Source organism: Bidens hawaiensis, unplaced genomic scaffold (genome assembly GCF_021521415.1).
Source record: "Bidens hawaiensis isolate Kalapana, Puna unplaced genomic scaffold, B.hawaiensis_p1.1 tig00005897_1, whole genome shotgun sequence".
In the NCBI taxonomy this organism is placed as follows: domain Eukaryota; kingdom Viridiplantae; phylum Streptophyta; class Magnoliopsida; order Asterales; family Asteraceae; genus Bidens; species Bidens hawaiensis.
The window spans coordinates 1,368,849-1,390,962 of record NW_027491387.1 but is presented as its reverse complement, the minus strand read 5'-3'; the positions used below and the strand labels follow the sequence as shown (position 1 = coordinate 1,390,962).

Here is a 22,114-nt window from a genome sequence, read left to right as displayed (position 1 = left end):
TCCACAGGCTTCTCAACGAAATGCATAGACTCATCAACTTGAACTTCATCAAGTGGTATGTGGAGGTTCTCGTCAGCTAAACATTTCTTGAGATTGGATACATGGAAAGTTGGATGCACATTGCTGAGCGCGGGCGGCAGGTCCAGTTTGTAGGCAACTTTTCCCACCCTCGCGAGAATCTTGAATGGACCAACATAACGAGGTGCAAGCTTACCTTTCTTCCCAAAGCGGACAACACCCTTCCAGGGCGACACTTTGAGGAGAACAAGATCACCAACTAGAAATTCGAGAGACTTCCGCCTGCGATCTGCGTAACTCTTTTGTCGGCTTCTGGCGGTCAGCAGATGATCACGGATCTTGGCGATTTTATCGGTTGTCTCTTGAACTAGTTCGGGTCCTGTGATTTGAACTTCACCCACTTCGTTCCAATAAATCGGTGAACGGCACTTTCGACCGTAAAGTGCTTCAAATGGGGCCATACCGATGCTGGAATGATAGTTGTTATTATAAGAGAACTCGATCAGAGGTAGGTGTGAATCCCAATTACCTCCAAAATCAAGAACACAAGATCGAAGCATATCCTCGAGGGTTTGGATGGTTCGCTCAGACTGTCCGTCAGTCTGGGGATGATATGCAGTACTCATGTCCAAACGAGTTCCTAACGCAGATTGGAGAGATTTCCAAAAGCGAGATATAAAACGGCCATCGCGATCGGATATGATGCTCAAGGGAGTACCATGACGGCAGACAATTTCCTTGACATAAAGATGCGCAAGTTGTTCAACACGGTAGGTTTCACGAATGGGCAGAAAGTGGGCAGACTTGGTCAATCGATCCACTATTACCCAAATGCTATCATGTTTGCTTGCGGTCAAGGGTAACTTGGTGATAAAGTCCATTGCTATACTTTCCCATTTCCACGTAGGGATTTCAGGTTGTTCGAGCAAACCAGATGGGCGTTGATGTTCAGCTTTTACCTTAGAACAAGTTAGGCATTTAGCTACGAACACAGCAATATCCTTTTTCATACCAGGCCACCAATAAGAAAGGCGCAAATCTTTGTACATTTTGTCAGCACCAGGATGAACAGAATACCGAGTTTTGTGTGCTTCACTCAGTATGACAGAGCGAAGATTCTCATCATTGGGGATCCAGATGCGATTGAGATAATAGAGAATTCCATTCAGGTTAGGGACTAGATGCGCTTCTGCACCACACGCTAACTCGGCGCGTAGGTTGCCTTTGCTGATCGATGCGCGCTGCGCGTCGCGAATGCGCGATTCAAGATCGTTTTGGATCGGCGCGAAGCGAAGCTGCGTGCGCGGCAAGACACAGTTAAGTTGGCTGGGTTTTCGGCTGAGCGCATCGGCTACCACATTAGCCTTTCCAGGGTGATATCGGATCTCACAATCGTAATCGCTGATGAGTTCGTTCCATCGGCGTTGTCTCATGTTAAGTTCCTTTTGATCAAAAATGTGCTGAAGGCTTTTATGGTCGGTGTAAATGATGCACTTAGTACCATAGAGGTAGTGTCTCCAGATTTTTAAGGCAAATACAACTGCACCAAGTTCGAGGTCGTGAGTCGTATAATTCTTTTCATGAATTTTGAGTTGCCTAGACGCGTAAGCGATAACCTTGCCTCGTTGCATAAGTACACAACCGAGACCTTGGTTGGAGGCATCACAATAAACGACAAAGTCGTCAGTACCCTCAGGTAACGCTAGAACAGGAGCTTCGCACAACAATTGCTTGAGCGTTTGAAAAGCTTCTTCTTGCTTAGAGCCCCAAATATACGGTTTGCCTTTGTGCGTTAATGCTGTTAAAGGCAAGGCGATTTTTGAGAAGTTCGAAATGAATCGCCGGTAGTAACCAGCTAAGCCCAAAAAGGAACGGATTTCGGTAGGAGTGGACGGTGCAATCCAGTTCTTGATTGCTTCAATTTTGGATGGGTCGACATGAATACCCATCTTGTTTACAACATGACCAAGAAACTGTACTTCATCCGACCAGAACTCACACTTGGAGAGTTTGGCATAGAGTTGTTCGGTTCGAAGCTTTTGCAACACCAACTGAAGATGTTGTTCATGCTCGGCCTTGGTTTTGGAATATACCAGAACGTCATCGATAAACACGATCACGAATCGGTCCAAGAAAGATCTACACACCCGGTTCATTAGATCCATGAAAACAGCGGGTGCGTTGGTTAAACCGAAGGGCATGACCAAGAATTCAAAATGACCGTAGCGGGTTCGAAAAGCAGTCTTGGGAATATCCTCTTCGCGGATACGCAACTGGAGATAGCCAGAACGGAGATCGATTTTGGAGAAACAAGAGGCACCTTGGAGTTGGTCAAAGAGGTCGTCAATACGCGGTAAGGGATACCGGTTCTTAATGGTGAGCTTGTTCAGCTCGCGGTAATCGATACACATGCGAAACGAACCGTCTTTCTTCTTAACGAACAACACCGGAGCACCCAACGGCGAAGAGCTAGGGCGAATGAATCCTTTATCGGTCAACTCTTGAAGTTGACTTGCTAATTCTTGCATTTCAGCGGGTGCAAGTCGATAAGGAGATTTGGCTACGGGGGATGCACCAGGGACAAGATCAACACGAAACTCGACTTCCCGAGCGGGAGGTAAACCAGAAAGATCATCGGGGAAGACTTCAGGAAAGTCACGCACGATGGGGATTTCAGAAAGTTTCTTCTTTCCTTCATCGGGTTTGACCACATTAGCTAAGAACGCGACACAATTCTTCCGCAAAAGTCTTCGGACTTCAGAGCATGACATAAGTTTAAGACCGTTAGATGGTTTCTCGCCGTAGATATGAAGATCTTGACCATTTTCCCGAGGAATGCAAATCAACTTCTTGGCGCAGATTACTTCGGCGCGATTTTGCGAGAGCCAGTCCATTCCAATAATCACATCAAAACTTCCAAGAGGCATGGGAATGAGGTCGATTAGAAAATCATGTTCATTAAGGTTAAGCGTGCAATCTTTGATCACGGAGCTTATTAAAATAGTTTCACCATTAGCCAATTCAACTGAAAAGTTTTCGTTTAAGTTTACTCGCGGTCGCGCAAGTTTTTGTTCAAATGCGCGAGAAATAAAACTTCTATCGGCGCCAGTATCAAAAAGTATAGATGCATATTGTCCGTTAAGTAAAAATGTACCATTAACCACGTCATTATTCGCTTGCGCTTGGTGCGCGGTTATATTAAAAGCTCGGCCGCGCGTCACTTGGTTTGAAATTTGGTTAACCGGATTAGCTTGTGTAATTTGTACTTGCAGTCTCGGGCACGCGTTCCGGAAATGACTGGGGTCACCGCAGTTATAGCACGACCTGGGTCGTGGATTAGGGTATGTTGGTTGTGGGTTTAGCGGGTAAGTTGGTGGTGTTTACGCGATTGGGTTGGCGGGAAGGACTCTACAGTTTTCAGCAGTGTGACCAGTACGGCCACATCGGTTACATTGTCGGCACGGGACTTTAGTTGGATGGTGAAGTCTACAAGTTGGGCAAAAGGGTTGGTTTCCTGTGTAAGGTTTCTTAGTTGACGGGGTAGGGAGTGCGGGATTGGTTAAGGCATAGTTATGGACTACAGGGGGTGTTGGGTAGGTTGACAGTGGGTTAGGAGCGTGTACTAGAGGTTGGTAGGCGGGTTGCTGGACAACGAGCGGGTTGGTAAGCGCGTAGGTTTGATGATTGGGTCTGCGCCTACGCTTGAGGTTGTTACGGTTTGAGGGTTCTGGCTTGGTTTCTGTTGGTTCTGGGACAGTCTTGGTGAGTTTGGTCTTTTCGGCTCCCCGCAGGATCAGGGTTCCTGCCCTGACATGGTTGTCGCTGAGCACAGCAGCCAACTCGATGGCGTCAGAGAGGGTTGCTGGGTTCCTGGCCCATACAGAATCTTGAATTTCCATGGGGAGACCCCCAAGAAACTTCTCGATGGCTCGGCGGGAAGGGGTAACTAGGTGCGGGACAAGCAAACTTAGTTCGTGGAAGCGCGTAGCGTACTCGCGCGCTTCGCCACTGTACTGCTTCAAGTTCCAAAATTCCTCCTCAAGGCGCTTTATTTCGTTGGGAGGGCAGAATTCTCTAGTCAAAAGTTCCTTGAATTCCTCACAGAGCATGCTAGAAGCAGCCTCTGCGCCTCGCGCGTGAGCTACTCCGTTCCACCAAGTAAGCGCCCTTGATTCTAGGACACTTGAGGCGTAAAAGGTTGGAGGGCATTGGGTATGGAGGAAGGTGTTCTCAATTTTCTCGAGCCATTGGAGCATTACGGTGGCTCCTTCAAGCCCTGTAAATTTCGGAGGGTTACCCGCATTAAAGGATTTAATATTGTATCCGGAGGGGTTGGTATTATTTTGGTTTAAGGCTTGGGCTATTGCGGCGGCCATTTCCTGGGAACGACGCTGCATACGTCTGCGCGAGGCTTCTCTCCTCTGATGACGGCGAGATAGCGGAGGCATTCTATAAAAGTTTTAATTTTTGTTAATATTTTGGTATGGAAAATCGTTTTAGCGCAAGGTATATCGTCGTAAAGCTTGTTTCGCGGAGTTAAATGCTATCAAATTTTGAAGTAAAATATGAGTTTAAATGCAAACTTAATACATGTAATAAATTCGAATTGAAAATCGACAATTCATGTATCACCATGACTTTTCAAATCTTCAATTTAAAATATACGAGTAAACAAGCATTGAAGGTTGACAATTCATGTATCACCATGACTTTTCAAATCTTCAATTTAAAATATCGAGTAAATGAATATTGGAGATTGACAATTCATGTATCACAATGACTTTTCAAATCTTCAATTTAAAACATAAAGTTAATGGGGATTGAAAATCAACTATTCATGTATCACCATGACTTTTCGGATTTTCAATGTTAAGTCCCAACAACAAACGAATATGTAAGTAAAGAAATAAATTGAAATTTAACAATAAAAATCGAAAGATCGCGAAATAAACATGAAATCATGTGCTGCGTATACGCAAGCATATTTTATAAATATCGAGTAATTAACAATTAGCGCGCAAACATGAGATATTTCTCATGCGCGAGAAGGGACTCTTAGGTATTCTAGGTCGTTACGTCTAACCACCTATCCTAAAGTCACGGAGCTCTGATACCAATCTGTAACACCCCGACCGATGGCGGATTATACATCGGGGCGCCACGTATTGTTTCATTACTCGTGACACTATTTGGGTGTCAATATTTAATAAATACATTTTCATTGCGCACGCGCAGAACACGAATCGTAAAGTAACATAAATCATATCATATCTTAAAATATTCAAATAACATAATTTGTCTTGTTACATTTTAATCTAGGTCCAAAGAAAAAGAAAACATCCTACGTGTCCTTGAGATTCCCAAAAGCAGCTACAGCAAACCTGAACATGTGTTAAAATAAAACGTCAACACTTGCGTGTCGGTGAGAAATCAAGTTTAATAGATATAAATAGATAAATACAAACTCTGCGCGCAACATGTGCTTAACTGGGGTTTAACATAGGGTGTAATCAGATTGTGATCAAGCCTAAATAGATCATAGCTCATAGTTCAATCCGTGCTCCCAATTGAGCACAAAAACAATAAATCATACGTGCATGTGTAACAAAACAAGAAAACCGTAAACGATAGGTCTCCCGTGTTCATCTAATGGATCCATGAAAACTTCGGAATAGGCCGAACAAAGCGGTTAATGATTCACACATACAAATAAACAGCCAAGTAAACGTCCATAACACATGGGGTTTTGCGCACATAAATTTCATAAACAAGTTTAAGACTCAAGTTGTACGAACACATGAACATCCCAAAACGTTAAAAATAAAAGGGGATTAAGTACGAGATTACTCACCTGAAAAAGGTGTGTTGAAAGATAATGCATGAACCAACTTTTAAACAAGCACAAGTTAACCTATAAATAAGAGGTTATTGATTTAACGATTGGTTTTTATGTCTTGAATATATGCAGTAAGTATCGATCTTTGTTAGTTAAACAAATTAAAACAAAATATATTATAAGTTTACCGAGATTCTGGGCAGAACAGAAGAGAAGACGGAGGCAAAGAGAGGAGTTGAGGATCTTCGGCAGAGAGTAAAGGGAGAGAGATTTGGGGAGTGTTTAAGTGTAGTGTGTGTAGTGTTAATAAACAAGAAATTAGCTTAATTTATAGGAAAACCCAAGGGAACACAATCCCTTAAAAGGGGGAAAAGATCTTATCAAATCAAGCAAAAGATATTAAAAAGTACAAGAAACCAAAAGCAAAAGATATCAAAAGATATGCCGGCAGCTGCAGGGGATGGGGAAAAGCTGACAGGTTACAGGTCAAAGCATGGGAGGTGTCAGATAAAACACTGTTCAAGACATGCAAAAGAAGATTTCAAAAGATTATGTCAGTCACTTTTTCTGTCAACCAATAGGATTGGTGCGCATGCTGCGCCGAAAGTGGCTCTTCGGACAGATGTCGGAACTGACCTAAAGTGCTCAAACAAAAGATAAGATATCTCAAAAGAATACAGGCTGGCATAAACAGAAGAAAAGGCTTAAGGTCTATCGCGAGAAGACTCGAGCGCGCGCGAGGGCGAAGGCAGACAGAGAACAATCCTTAGCGCGCCGCGGGAAGAACTATAATCCTTAGCGCGTCGCGGGAAGAACTACAATTCTTAGCGCGCCGCGGGAAGAACTATAATCCTTAGCGCGCCGCTGGAAGAACTACCATTCTTAGCGCGCCGCGGGAAGAACTACAATCCTTTGCGCGTCGCGGGAACAGTTCGCCTCGCGTATCGCAGGAACAACTGGTCTTCACGCAGGCTTCCTTGTAAGGAGTCTGGCGCGTGGAACTGCGCAGACATCCTTAGGCGGGAAGAACCAAAGGACAAGCAAAGAGTTAAGAGAAAAAGGGGTTTCAGGCTTAAGGGTTAAGCAGAGGGGCGGGACGGCGACAAGAGAGAAAAAGAGGCGGGACGGCGACAAGAGAGAGAAAGAGGCGGAACGGCGGAAAGGAAATATTATTATTAGTAATATATATAAATATATATATATATATATATAATTTATTTAATGCTAAATTTACAAAGATTAATAATCAAATTTTAAATCATAAAAAGAATCGGATTCGAAAACGGGTACCTGGGTCGGGTCGGATTGGGCAGTTGTCACACAGAGCACCTGTCGTGGCACACTGTCGTAGGCCTTTTCTAGGTCAATAAACAACATATGTAGATCACGCTTCTTCTCCCTATACTTTTCCATTAATCTTCTTATAAGGTGTATTGCCTCTGTGGTGGAACGCCCCGGCATGAAGCCAAATTGGTTGACCGTAACCTGAGTTTCTCGTCTAAGTCTAACCTCAATCACTCTTTCCCATAGCTTCATAGTATGACTTAGTAGTTTGATTCCTCGGTAGTTACCACAACATTGGGCGTCTCCTTTGTTCTTATAGATAGGAACTACAACGCTGCTCCTCCACTGGTCTGGCATCTTACCTGATTTGAGAATACTATTGAACAGAGTAGTTAACCACATGACTCCTTCCTCCCCCAGACACTTCCACACCTCGATGGGTATGTTGTCTGGGCCAACCGCCTTAGACCTTCCCATCCTCCTAAGTGCGTCCTTCACCTCTTCTCGTGTGATCCGTCGGCAGTAGCAGTTATTAGATTGTTGTCGTTGAAAGTTTGTGTTGTCATGTTCTTCTTGGTAAGCTCTCCCATTGTTAAAAAGATTGTGGAAGTAGGTTTGCCATCTTAGCTTGATGTCCTGCTCCTTGACCAGTACATGCCCATCTGTATCCTTTATGAACTTCACCGGTCCTAGATCTTGCCTTCTACGCTCCCTGGCTTTGGCAATCTTAAACATAGCATGTTCCCCCTCTTTTGTTTCTAGACTTTCATACATCCGTTTAAAGGCCGCCTTCTTTGCTTCCGCCACTGCCTTCTTTGCCTCTATCTTGGCCGTTTTGTAGTTGTCCCTCAATTCCACTCGCTCCTCCTCATTCGTGCACCTCATTAGCTCCCTAAAACATCCTTTTTTGTCCCTTATCTTGTCTTGCACTGCGTCATTCCACCACCAAGACTCCTTATGCCCACTTGACTTTCCTGTTGTGACCCCGAGAGTCTCCTTTGCTACTTGGATGATCTTTGTCTCCATAGCTTCCCATATATGAGTTGAGTCCCCATTTAGTCGAGCCCGCGTATGCAGTATGAGTTTATCCTTAAACAGTAGGAGATTTTCGTCCTTCAAATTTTCCCATCGAATTCTCGGTGTACCTTTCTTCTCTCGAACAGTCAGCTTATTTCTGAAGGCTAATACTGTATGAAAATTAGTATAGACATCTAATACTGTATGAAAAGATAGAAGAATTTACACACACACACATATGCTGTACATTAAGATGATACATGTTTCTAGTTAAGCTATAATAAATAAAGTTCTTAGTCAATTAACATTGTGATATGTTGATTTTCATTTGCAGGCTTCGTATATTTAAGACATAATTAAAATCAATACAAATGGCGGTGCCAAAACACCCTAAAGCTGATGGTAGAAAGTCAACAAACAGTTACTGTTCAACTGTTACACTGGTGGCTTTTGTAGCACTGTGTTTGGTAGGCGTATGGATGATGACATCATCCTCAGTTATCCCTCTTCAAAACATAGACACTACACAGAAGATCAACGATGCTGAAGAAGTAATCACTAAAACCTTGGATACTGAAGATAACACTGATGAGACCACCGTAAAAAATGATGAGAATGCAACACCTGATACCACCACTTCAAAACAGTTTGAGGATAACCCTGGTGATTTACCTTATGATGCAACAAGGAGATACTAATACAAGTTCACAACAGGACAAAAACAATACTAAAGAGGATGATGAAACAACAAATGAAAGTGACAAAGAGATAAAACAAGATGGGAAGTCTAAAAATGATGATGAACAAGAAAACAATGAAGAAAGTGAGGGTAAAAATGACAAATTTGATGATCCATTCTGGGGCTGAGTCAGAGCTTTTGAGTGAAACATCTGTTAAGAACGGGTCGTTTTCGACTCAAGCAACCGAGTCAAGTAAAGAAAAGGAAGTGCATAAGGCGGTCAAACCTGAGGACAATAAAGGGTATAATTGGAAACTTTGTAATGTTACTGCTGGGCCTGATTACATACCATGCCTTGATAATATTCAAGCAATTAGGAGCCTTAGGACCACTAAGCATTATGAACATAGGGAAAGGCACTGTCCCGAGAACCCGCCTACTTGCCTTGTTCCTTTGCCTGAAGGATACCAGCGCCCGATACAGTGGCCCACAAGTAGGGAAAAGGTATACTGGTTTCGTAATATTATTTTCACTTACTCTTTATATCATGTCTAGGCCTGTAAACAAACCGAACGTAGAATCGTTCGGCGGGAAGTTCGTAACGAACGAACATGAACATCTGCCTCGTCTGTCATTTATGTTCATTAGAGCTCATTCATTTAAATTCGTTTACGTTCGTTTGTTCATTTACGTTCATTAGTTTATGTCTGTTGAAGTTCGTTTGTTTATATTTATAATATACTCAATTAAATCTTTTAGGCCCGTTACAATTTAGTCTACTTGTAATAACTTTTTAGGCCCAACACATTGTTAACATTTACTTTTGTTTCGGTTATGTTCGTTCATATATGTTTAGTTTTGTTCGGCTGTTACGTTTGTGAACTGGTTGTGTGTATTGTTAATGAATGGACATAAACCGACACAAACACGCTCATTTTCTTAACGAACGAACACGGACAAGCAAAATCTGTTCATTTATTTGTTCATGCTCATTTGGTTTGCTTACAGGCTTGGTACTAATGTCTCCTTTCTTCATGAATTAAGACAAAGATGAAAGATGTGCATGTGTGTAACTGGTCAAACTGGTTTGGTTGAACGAGTCAAAATGGTCCAGTTCCGGTCGGATTGACCTGCAAACACTTCCTTCTATCTGTCATTAAACTTTTCTTTACTAAAACTACATGTGCTAGTTATAATCACATAAACAATGCTTTGACAAACAATGATTAGGACTTTAGGAGTTTGTATGCATTAAAAGTAATACGTGACTGTCAACATATTCTACTCATTCCCTTGTTACTTGTATTTTTTTTTAAACCGTTTGAGATAATGCACTAACCAAATGGACCCATTCATAAGTATATGGGTCGAAACTCTCAAATCTAATAGCCATGCACCGTGCTTGTCATCTTGATGTTTACATACCAAAATCGAGTATATTTATATCAAACTTTGTATATCTCCAATTTGGAATTTAGTAATAGCTTTTATGAGCTTCATATATGCACAATGTAAATGGTACCATAATGTTCCTCACACTAAGCTGGCAGTACTTAAAGGACACCAAAACTGGGTTAAAGTTGATGGTGAATTCCTAACTCAGTTTAAGCATGGTGCTCTTCATTACATTGATTTCATACAAGAAGTAATAATCTTAACCACCTAACACCTTCATAATGTTATGTTAATTTATTGTTATTTAAGGATTCATTTAGTCACATGAATTATTTATAGATTCTATTTTTTTTAACTTAAGTTAATTACTAAGATTTATCCATTATTAGTACTAATATTATTATAACAGAATGTGCCTGCTATTGCATGGGGAAAACGGTCACGTGTAGTATTAGATGTTGGATGTGGAGTTGCTAGCTTTGGAGGGTTTTTATTTGATAGAGATGTTTTGGCAATGTCTCTTGCTCCTAAAGATGAACACGAAGCTCAAGTTCAGTTTGCACTCGAAAGAGGAATTCCCGCTATTTCTGCAGTCATGGGCACACAACGACCTCCGTTTCCCGCTCGAGTATTTGATGTAGTGCATTGTGCGCGTTGCAGAGTTTTATGGCATATTGAAGGTAATTTATTATTGTTATTTTTTATTGTGATATTAACAAGCAAAGAATATCACAATATATTATAGGTAGCGTAATGAGCAGGTTAAGTATTGAGTCTCAATTGGGTTGGGTCTACCCACAAATTCTTTATGCATTTTTATATATATTTCTACGCATTAATAATGATAAAAAAAGGTTATCATTAAAATAGTAGGAATATTATTTAATTGTCTTTTGACCCATTTGAGTTAAAACATAACCTAAATGATGTTTTAAAAACTGGTATTTCGCTCATATCGGATTGGGCTAAAAAATGGTACACCTGGTTGAACCGGGTTAAATAGTTAATCTTTTAATTTCATATAAATGCAACTTTAACTCAAAAAATAACCCAAAAGTACATGATTTCACAATAAAATGATCCAAAAGTTAATTCATAATAAAAATTAATACAAAAGCGCCCGATTTTCAAAAAATAATCCAAAAGTCTACTCGTTTCAATGTTAATCACTAGGTTAAAATTAATTTTTAAACCAATGGTCCGTAAAATATAAAAATCTCTTGGGCTTAAAACTGGTTTGCTGGTACAAATCAGTATTTTAGAAAAAACCTCCAGTTCGATGTTCTAGCAAACGGGCCAAAAACACCGGCATGCTGTGCGAAATCCAGTTTAACTGGTTGAACCAGCCGGTTCGTACCAGTTTTTAAAACATTGTCTAAATCAGCTAGGGGTATGAATTCTGACACGACACGAATCTAACATGAAATTAAAGTGCTTGGGTTTGATATAAATGGGTTCGGGTCATTTCGGGTCGAACTTCATGAACCCAGTTAGTTAAATGGGTCGTGTGGGTCAATCCGGTGGGTTCATGGGTTGACTCATTTAACCTTTTTATTTTGTTTAATTTATTTTCCAAAAGTGTGCTTTATGCAATAAATTATTGGTTGGGTATTTATTCCAAAATTTAAAAACTTAAATAGAAATTGAGATAAGATTTTATAATAAAAATGTAAATGTAATTATATTTTTTTGTTCTAAAAATGTATATTTAAATTATTAATACGTGAAAGCAATAAAAAAAAACTTTTGGGTCAACCCACAAATGTGTGTCGTGTTTGGGTTCATCTGACATGATTTTCGGGTTCATGTCGAGTTGGACCCGCCAACCCGCGAACATGACCTGTTTAATACCCTTAATCAGCCCATGTCAAGTTGGACCCGCTAACCCGCGAACATGACCTGTTTAATACCCTTAATCAGCCCATTTATATGTACACATGTCAAAACAACCACATATCAGGTATGTAAGAGTGAAAAAAAAGAAAAAAAGTGTATTATGTTTCAAACTTTTTCAGTTATTTATTTATATATTTTTATCTCTAGGTGGTAAACTTCTTCTAGAGCTAAATCGTCTATTGCGACCTGGCGGTTACTTTGTGTGGTCTGCAACTCCTATCTATCAGAAAAATCCAGAAGACGTTGGAATTTGGGACGGTATGCATTTTTAGATATATACCATACATGCTTGTGGAACCTGAATGATTACTGGCTAATTATTTTCCAAATTTTGGTAGCAATGAAAAGATTGACCAAGTCAATGTGCTGGGAAGTCCAAGCAGTTGGTAAGGATAAAGTCAACAAAGTTGGTGTAGCTATTTATCGGAAACCAATGTCTAATGAATGTTATGAAGGAAGACAACAAAATGAGCCTCCACTGTCTACTGAATCTGATGATCCAAATGCTGCTTGGTACTATTCTTTATTCTAAACGGCTCGGGTCTAGTTGGGTTGACCCCCCCAAAAACACTCTTTTCGATGTTATTTATTAGTTATATTATGAGTTTTAAGTGTGTTAAATACTATCACCAGTAAGCATGTAATCGAACCGAACGAACATGAGCGGGGAATGTTTGTGTTCGTTAAGAAAATGAGTGTGTTCTTGTTTGTCTATTTTCGTTCGTTAATAGTATAAACAAATAGTTCATGAACATAAATGAACGAATATAACTAATTAACTAAACATGGATGAACGAATATAAACGAACATAATTGAGCAAACAACAGTTAAAAGCAACTGTGAATATCAATCTCTTGGGCCCAAAAAACTAATACAAGTGGACTAAATTGCAATGAGTGATTTTAATTTAATAAAGCTAGACTAAATTCTAATGGGCTTAACTAGAGATGGTCAAAAAAACCGGTTGGGGAACCGGTTTACCGGTTTAAACCGGAAACCGGTTTTTACGAAAACCGGTTTTTTAAAAACCGGTTTGACCGGTTTAGAAACCGCCGGTTCGTCTTTCGGTTACAAGTTCTAGATCCAAAACCGGTTCACGAACCGGTTAATGGAAAAACCGGTTTTTTTTATTAACCGGTTATGGAAAAACCGGTTAACCGGTTATTGAAAAACCGGTTAACCGGTTTATAAAAAAACCGGTTTATAACGGCTATATGACCGTTTTTTTTGTTTTTGGACCTTTTTTTTTTTTACCATTTTACCCCCACAAACATCTATATATAGTTTAGGTTGGGTATTGGTTAGATCACACTCGATTATACAACTCCAAACGCTCTAAACGTTTATTTCATACGCGATTATTTTGTTATCTCACGCTCAATTATACCACATTACCACTCCATACGCTCTTATTTCGTAGTCGTTTATTTCATACTCGAGTATACCACTCTTATTTCGTAGTCGATTATCATGGCCTCCCAAAGTGCTGCTTCATCCGTCAACATGGGTGCCTCGAACACGGGAGAAACGGTCGTTCGGGTCATCCCCACGAAACGAAACCATGATGTTTGGCAACATTTCGACCTATGCGAAATGTCTAACGGTAGCCAAAAAGCTCGATGCAAACATTGTTTGAAGTTTTATGGCAAAGATGCAAACTCCACTTTAAAAGCGCATGTACAAAGGCCCTTTTGCAAGGCCTTGAAGGACGAATCGGGAAGTAGTTCGCAGCCGGAGATGACGAATCAAGGAGCGGTGTTTACGTACGACGTTGAAGCGATACGTCAACAGTTTTCAAACTTTGTGATTCAACAAACACTTCCTTTCAACCACTTCGACAACCCTCAATTCACGGAGATGATGCAAAACTATGTTCAACCACGCTACCAACACGTAAGTCGTTCGACCCTTAGAAGAGATTGTCTTAAAGCATGGAAAAACGCTAAATCCGAACTAATTTCATACTTTTCAAACTTACAAACTGGTGTAAACTTAACAACGGATGTGTGGTCGGTACCTCATGGTTCGCCCGACTCATACATTTGTGTGACGGCTCATTGGGTTGACCCCGAGTCGTGGCAAATGATGAAACGAACCATTGCGTTTCAATTGTTTGATTACCCGCACACGGGTAGAAATATTTTTCAAATCTTGGATAAAGTCATTCGACAATACAAGATTGAACATAAAATCTTTTCAATTTCGTTTGATAACGCGTCCAACAATACGGCCGCGGTTGGCCATTTAAAATTAAAGTATAAACCTATTTGTGATGGAGCGTTTTTTCATAGCCGATGCATTGCACATATTATCAACTTGGCCGTGCAAGATGGGTTAAACGTGATCGAAACGCAAAGAAACAATTTTAAAAGAATGTTACGAGATGTTTTTAGCAACAATAAAACATTTTCAAGATACAAAAAATTTTGTGTAGAAGCTAATTGTCAATGGTTGGGGCCAAATTGGGATTGTCCAACAAGATGGAACTCGACTTGTAATATGTTTGAGAAAGCCATCCAACAAAAAGAATCATTAATTGCGTTTCATCAAATTTTGTCAAGTAGGGGTAAATGTGCACCGTACGATCCTAGAAACTGGTTATTGATTGAGATCGTTACGGAGGTCCTTCAAATTTTTAAATCTTGCACAACTAGTTTATCCGGGGTTTACTATCCAACAAGCCCCATTGCTTTACCAAAAATTGCTGTCATGTGCACAAAGTTGAGTGAACTTCATTGTAGGGGTGCACCTTATTTTGATATGAGTGTAAAAATGAAAGAAAAATTTAGAAAATATTTTCAAGAACTACCCGCTGTTTTGACATGTGCTGCTGCGTTAAACCCTTGCATCAATGTTGGTGGTGTTGAAGCTTTAATAGAAAAAATTTGTAATGAGCTAGGGTTAAACGACGATCAAAACCCCTATTATAGCCAAACTTTAAAGAATGCTTTCAACACCACCTTGTCAAACATGTATGATGTCTACCTTACAAAATACGGGTCGTCTTCCCAAATTCATGACTCGTTAAGAGCTGTTGCCCAATCCCAATCCCAAACCGACCTTGAAATGGGGATGTACTACATGATTTGGGAAGACGCCGGTAAACGTCAAAAGGTAAACACCCCAAGCAGTGAACTTGGAAGGTATGGTGGTACCAACTTTGTGAAACACATGACTCCGGATGAATTTAGAAGTCTTGATTTGCTGGCTTGGTGGAGAGGTAAGGAGGATGAGTTTCCGATCCTCGCCGCCATGGCCAAAGATTTACTAACGGTCCAAGCTTCCACGGTAGCTTCGGAGTCTGTTTTTTCTGTTTCTGGCAGGGTTATATCGATTAGGAGGACTCGACTCACTGCACCAGCTATAGAGATGTCGATTTGCTACAAGGATTACTTGGACTCTTTAGATAGGGCACAACATCAACGCTCACTCGAGGGGGAAATGGAGTATGAAGCGGGCTTGTATGAAGACGAGGTCAATGAAGGACACACTCAACCAATGACCGATGAAGAAGCCGCGTACGACGATTACCTAAGAAATAGCTCGGGATCGGGTAGCGAAGAAAATTAGTTAAAGAAACAGCAAACATGGAGGCAAATCATGAGTAAGAAACAGCAAGTTGTTCATGTAATCGTGTCTAAGCATTCTTTTTCCTAATATGTGCTCTTATTTACTTGTTGATTTGGCTTTTTCTAATTTAGTTAAAGAAACAGCAAACATGGAGGCAAATCATGAACAAACTGCGATTGGGAACAACAGGAGCATCTGCTAGTTCACGATTTAATGTTTGTATTTTTGAGTTAAATCATGAACAACAGTTCTTGGCAGAGATTTCTTCAGTGTTAATGATTTAATGTTTGTATTTTTGAGTTACGAATATGCGAATACGATTTAATGTTTGTATTTTTAATGTAAAAACTATAAATGAAAGTTATGTGTTTTTAATCTTTGGTTTGTTGAAAACACATTCACCAACACACACTCATACTCATCTTCCAAGCAAAGAACCCTAACAACGAAAGCAAAGAATGGATTCGGTCAGTCCGTTTTGCCTTGTAGTTACCGTTTTGCCTTGTAGTTACCGGTTTGTTTATACTGTGAAAAAAATAATGGTCTTCATTAAGTACAAAATATAAAAAACAAATATTCGTATTTGAAACCGCGAAATTTAAAAAAAAAAAAAAAAAAAAAACCGGTTAATAAAAAAACCGGTTCTAACCGGTTTCTAAACCGGTCCTAACCGGTTAGACCGGTTAGGGTTTTGACAGCAAAAAACCGGTTATTAACCGGTCCGGTTATTAACCGAACCGGTTTTTTTCCGGGCCAAAAAAAACCGGTCCGGTTAATAACTGAACCGGTTTTTTTAAAAAAACCGGTTTGTGCACCTCTAGGCTTAACAGTTTAAATGATTACACGAATGAACAAACGTAAACAAACATAAATGTATGCCATAAACGGACTTAAGCGAACGCTCACTAACGTAAATGAACGAATGAAACATGTGTTCATGTACGTTCACATATTAAATAAGTGAACTTCCAGCTGAATGATTCACGAATTATTCAGTGTATATTCGGTTATTTTACAGGTCTAATCACAAAAAAATCTTTTATTCCATTAATAAGCTAAATATTTTAAATAAACCTATTTAGCACGTTTTTTTTACAATAGACGTTACACACGAAGCAATTAGTTTTACTTGTTAATTTATCTTTTTATTTACATATTTACCCTTTTGAAGTAACGCGATTAGATATTATTAATGCCAAGTGTTTTATTTTTATAGGAAAGTACCTCTGCAGGCATGTATACACAAGGTACCAGTTGACCCGCAGGTGCGTGGGTCCCAATGGCCCGAACAATGGCCATCAGGCTGAGGGGTGTGGGGGGCTCTAACGGGGGCGTGAGTGGGGGCTCCAGCCAATTATATTGTGACGTGTGGCAGAGAGAGAAACTGGATAAGGTGGGTGTTGGAGCCCCCGCTGGAGCCCCTGGCCCTGGTGTGGAGGGGCTCCAGCAGGGGCTCTAGCGGATTTTTTTTTATTTTTTTATAAATATATTCAAAAAACGTATTATTAAAAAAACTCATAAATTATTAAAAAAACACACATTAAAAAAAAACACATTAATATCTAAAAATAAAATAAAAATTAAAGTACTAAAAAAAACATTATTCTTATTCTTCGGCTTGGTCTTCTTCGATCAACCTCTTTCGGATACGTTCCTTTAGCTTTTCCATCAGCATTTGATCGACCGGATTTAGGTTACTGAAGTCTCTTGTAAGGAAGTCCAAATCTCTCATTCGACTTTTTTCCTTTTTGTCATTAGAGACCACCTCCATGGTTTTGTTGAATTTATTGAGGGATTCAACAAGATCGACGATGTTTACGGCTCCCCCCTCAGCCGGTTTTTTCCCCTTGGCGTCCTGTCCCAATGGCCGCCTCCTCGGCGGTGAAGACGTTTCCTCCCCCGCAATGTTTAGGTCGAATCCAACGCGGCAATCCGACCCGGCGGAAGTGCTATACGCTCCAGACGAACTAGTTTTAGTCCGTTTCGGCCCTACTTCCGCATCATGGTCCGGCGCCACAAGCTCAACCCACTTGGAACACCTTTTCAACCTCTCCCACAACTTTAAATCGTCCCACGTCTTCACCGTCCCATACCTCCGCAAACACTCCTGCCTCCACTCTTCGACAGTGAAATTGTAAACCGCCAAATCATCACTGCCACTTGGTCTCATACGACCGGCGTTCCTGTTGAAAAGATTAGTAAACAAGCCGACAAATTTTCTGATTTCAGACCACCGACCCGAAATCATATCGGCGTTTCGCTCTGTACTCCCAACGAGCGTATAGAACGTCTCCCTAACCTTTGTCCAAAAAACCTTGCTTTTTTGATAGTCGGCTGCAAAATGAATAATTAAATTAGATTTCCAGTTAACTTTTTTATTTAACTTTTTTATTAAAAATCATTTTTAAAAACGTTAAAACAATTACCGCAACGCCGATCCTCAGAAATGACTATCCAAGCCCGACACAAGGCTTCATTCTCATCCGATGACCACGGAGTGGTTTTCCGTTTCGTCCTCGGAGTCGAAGCCGGTCCCGGCCCGTCCGTTGCAGGTTGTTTTTTCCGGTGGACGCGTCTTCTTGCTCCCGAAGCATCACCGTGTGATTCTTGTGTCTCTGGAACAACAAAGTTAGGAGACGGTTGTATGTTGGATGGTTGAAAGCCGGATGTTTCTTGCGGCCCCGAATAAAACATCGATTGGTCTGGTGACGACCATAAATCGTCGTAACTATAATCTGAATCTAGGTTTGGGTACCAATTTCCAGATTTTTTTGGGTATTATATAGGAGTTTGGGATATTATATATGAGTTTGGAGATTGAAGTTGTGTTTTGATATGGTTGAAATGGGTTGATTTTGGGGTATTATATAGGAGTTTTTAAAGATTTTTTAAAAAAAAAAACGGAGCTCAACGGCTCTTTTGGGCGGGCCCACCAGCTTTTCCTCTCTCTTCTCCCGCGACCACACTCACGCCTGCCTGGGGGCTCGCGCTCGCGCCCCGCTCGCGCCCAGGTTCGCGCCCCGGTGGTGTGGGGTTAGCGCCTGGGGGCGCGAGCGGAGGGGCTCACGCGCCCAGGTTAGCGCCCCACACCCCTCAGCCTCAAGGGTTGAAAAAGTACCTTACTGGTTATTATCTTCACAAGTTGGTGTGTATGGAAAACCCGCACCCGATGATTTTTCTGCTGATTTTGAACACTGGAAACGAGTGGTCAACAAGTCATACATGAACGGTCTCGGGATAAACTGGTCAACTGTCAGGAATGTCATGGACATGAGAGCTATATATGGAGGGTAAGCACTATATTGACCTTTCTTCCCCTCCATAGCTTCTAAACAAACTAAACGTTCAGTGGACCATTTGGCTGGGAATTTGTTTATTTAATAAATGAATGAAAACAAACAACAGTTTTTGTTTATTCAGCTACATGAATTAACATGAACTGATGTATCACTCATTCATTTATGTTCATGAACCTTTGTTTATGTTCGCTCGTTGATGTTTGGTTATGTTTGTTAGTTTACATTTGTTTAAGTTCGTCTGTGTATAAGTTTAATCAAACCTTTTGGCATCATTGCAATTTAGTCTAGTTTTATGAAAGCTATATACCAGCCATCATTAGTCTAGTTTTATTATTTTTTTAATCTCAGCAGCTGTTCACGTTTACTTTTATTTAGTTTTTACTCAATAAAGTTTGTTTATTTAATAAACGAATGAAAATGAACATAATTTTTTGTTCTTTTAGCTAAACAAAAATGAATAGATGTCTCGCTCATACGTTTAAGTTCACGAACGTTTGTTTATGTTCGTTTGTTAACATTCGCCTATAAAATGTTCGTTCACTTTCATGATGCTCGTTAGCTTTACATTGGTTAAGTTCATTTGTGTATATATTCATATAAATCTATTAGGTCTGTCACAATTTAGTCTAGTTTTATGAAAATTAAATATTACCCGTTATAATTTAGTCTAGTTATATTAGTTTTTTAAGCTCAACAGATTGATGTTCACGTTTTCTTTCAATTAACGGTCTCTCAATATGTTCGTTTAAGTTGATGAATCGTCCCTTTAGACTATTTGCGAATGAACATAAACGAACACGTTCTTTTTCTTAATTAACAAACATGAAAACCCCAACATTTAATTGTTCGTGTTCGATTGTTTGTTTGGTTAAAGTTAATCGAATGAATATGATCTTCTGGTTTGTGTTTGTTCGGTTCGTTTACAGTTGTGTGTTTTTGAAATTTGACAAATAGTATATGCTATATTGCAGATTTGCAACTGCGTTAAAAGACAAGAATATTTGGGTGATGAATATTGTATCGGTTGATTCGCCAGATACATTACCAATAATTTACGAACGAGGATTATTTGGAATATATCATGACTGGTGTGACTCATTCAGCACGTACCCGAGATCCTATGATCTTCTTCATGCAGACCATTTATTCTCCAAGATAAAAAACAAGTGAGTATTCCTATCAATTATCTTTCTGTATTAATTTTATTATCGAGAGTGGATCAAAATCTGAAGTTACCTAATAAGGAAATATTATAAATGGGCTGGCTCCTTTATTTTTAACGAGCTGGAAAGTCGATCTCGGGCTCTGCTCATAAAAAGCTCGAGTTGTGGCTTGTTAATTCTTTTTTGTTTTTTTACACATATTGTTATGTAAAGGACAAAATAAAATATATTTGAACATATACATAACACAAAGTTTATAAACTAGAGAATTTATAACATATTTTTGTATAATTTTAGTTTATTTTTTCAAGTCTGTAAAGATTTAAAGGCATATAATATTGTATTATTATTGATTTTTTTCAACACTTTTATATGTTAGTATTATTATATATTAGAATTTGTGGTATAATTAAAACGGGCCAACTATCAAGCGAGACATGAGCCGAGCCAACATTGGCTCAGGCTAGGCTTGTTTACAAACGAGTTTTTTACGAGCCAAACTGATTTCGAGCAAGCTGTGAGCCTTCTGAACAACCCTGGACATTGTAAGCATTTGAATGCGCGCTGGATGACCTTTGATTCCTCATAACTCATTTTATTTTTGAAGAATTTATTTTTATAAATCTAAAAGTGATTTTTACGTGTATGATCTGTTACAGATGTAATATGACGGCTTTGGTTGTGGAGGTAGATCGAATATTGAGACCGGAAGGTAAACTTATTATTCGGGACACAGTAGATACTGTGAATGAGGTTGAGACCATGGTGGGATCCATGAATTGGGAAGTGAGGTTAACTTACTCTAAAGATAAGGAAGGATTATTATGTGTCCAAAAGAGCATGTGGCGGCCCACCGAGTTAGAAACAATACCGTACGCCATTGCATGAAGACGCGGTTTGTGTCTCAACTTGGGTACGATGTTGCGTGTGGGTAGGGCTTGGCTTGGTTGTAGGACATGCTATATTATGTTTATGTTGAAAAATGAATGTATTCTTATTCTTGCCAGTGAAGAGGGATTGATATTAGCAAAACAAAGGGACATGGAAATTTTGATTGTATTATTTGGGTTGTGTTTAAATGAATCAATTTTTAATCCTTCATCAGGGGGAAAAAAATAAAAATTGGGAACACAAATAGCCAAATAGGGTCGTAAACGAGTCAAAACGTTGGTGAGTTAATCGAGATCGAATCGTTAAAAATTCAAACTCAAATCGTGAAAGCCTTAAATATAACTGCTCCCCTTTATTGAATTTGTAAGACTAATGATTAACATGCAATTGAATTTGAATTCAACAAATAAACATGACAAAAATTGTAAAACTCGTCATTTATATTTACATGATCTTTTAACAGATGTCCTTTATCTAGAAAAATGTCAGAAAGCATCCCTTGTAATTAAAAACTTTATCATGTTATGTTCTTTGGTCCTAACCTAGTTAAATTTTTTTGTTAAGTGCCTTACACATAAGGATAGTTTCGTAAATTCATTAATTTATTTAATAATAATAAAAAACCATATTCCTTTTCAAAACAAAACCTCCTATATCTTCATTGTCTCTGCAACTACCACCGTCACCAATCCAACAACCACATATACAAGTTGCCGACCACTGCCGTAGCTCTAAACCACATCCGCCGCACCTCTGGACCACCACTATCGCACGATTCCATCTACTTGGTCGTACTCCAACCATATCTGTTCCGTACAAGAACAAATGCTTCAAACCCTAGGGTTAATCATATACATAATTTGAAGAAATCTGATGTTGAATAAAAAGAAGAAGATGATTCAAATTATGTATATGTCTCAGATACACCCTTTCTCTACAATCCTCAACCACCAACACCAACCAACCACCACCAGCCGCCACCATCCAAACCTCATCTTCAACAACGGTAGCAACAGAGAGGAACAATGGTAACCACTGAGAGGAAACTCACAGTCAATCGATGCC

General features: G+C 39.8%; 1 pseudogene across 1 annotated transcript; it reads left to right on the top strand.

Annotated features, from left to right (window-relative positions):
• Nucleotides 1-8,421: 8,421 nt before the first annotated feature.
• Nucleotides 8,422-21,223, top strand: LOC143631004 (putative methyltransferase PMT26; annotated as a pseudogene). Its single transcript, XR_013153274.1, has 9 exons — nucleotides 8,422-9,346; nucleotides 10,329-10,479; nucleotides 10,639-10,909; nucleotides 12,273-12,383; nucleotides 12,464-12,638; nucleotides 16,913-16,998; nucleotides 18,794-18,986; nucleotides 19,967-20,161; nucleotides 20,818-21,223. The product of XR_013153274.1 is annotated as a putative methyltransferase PMT26 (transcript).
• The last annotated feature ends 891 nt before the right edge of the window (nucleotides 21,224-22,114 follow it).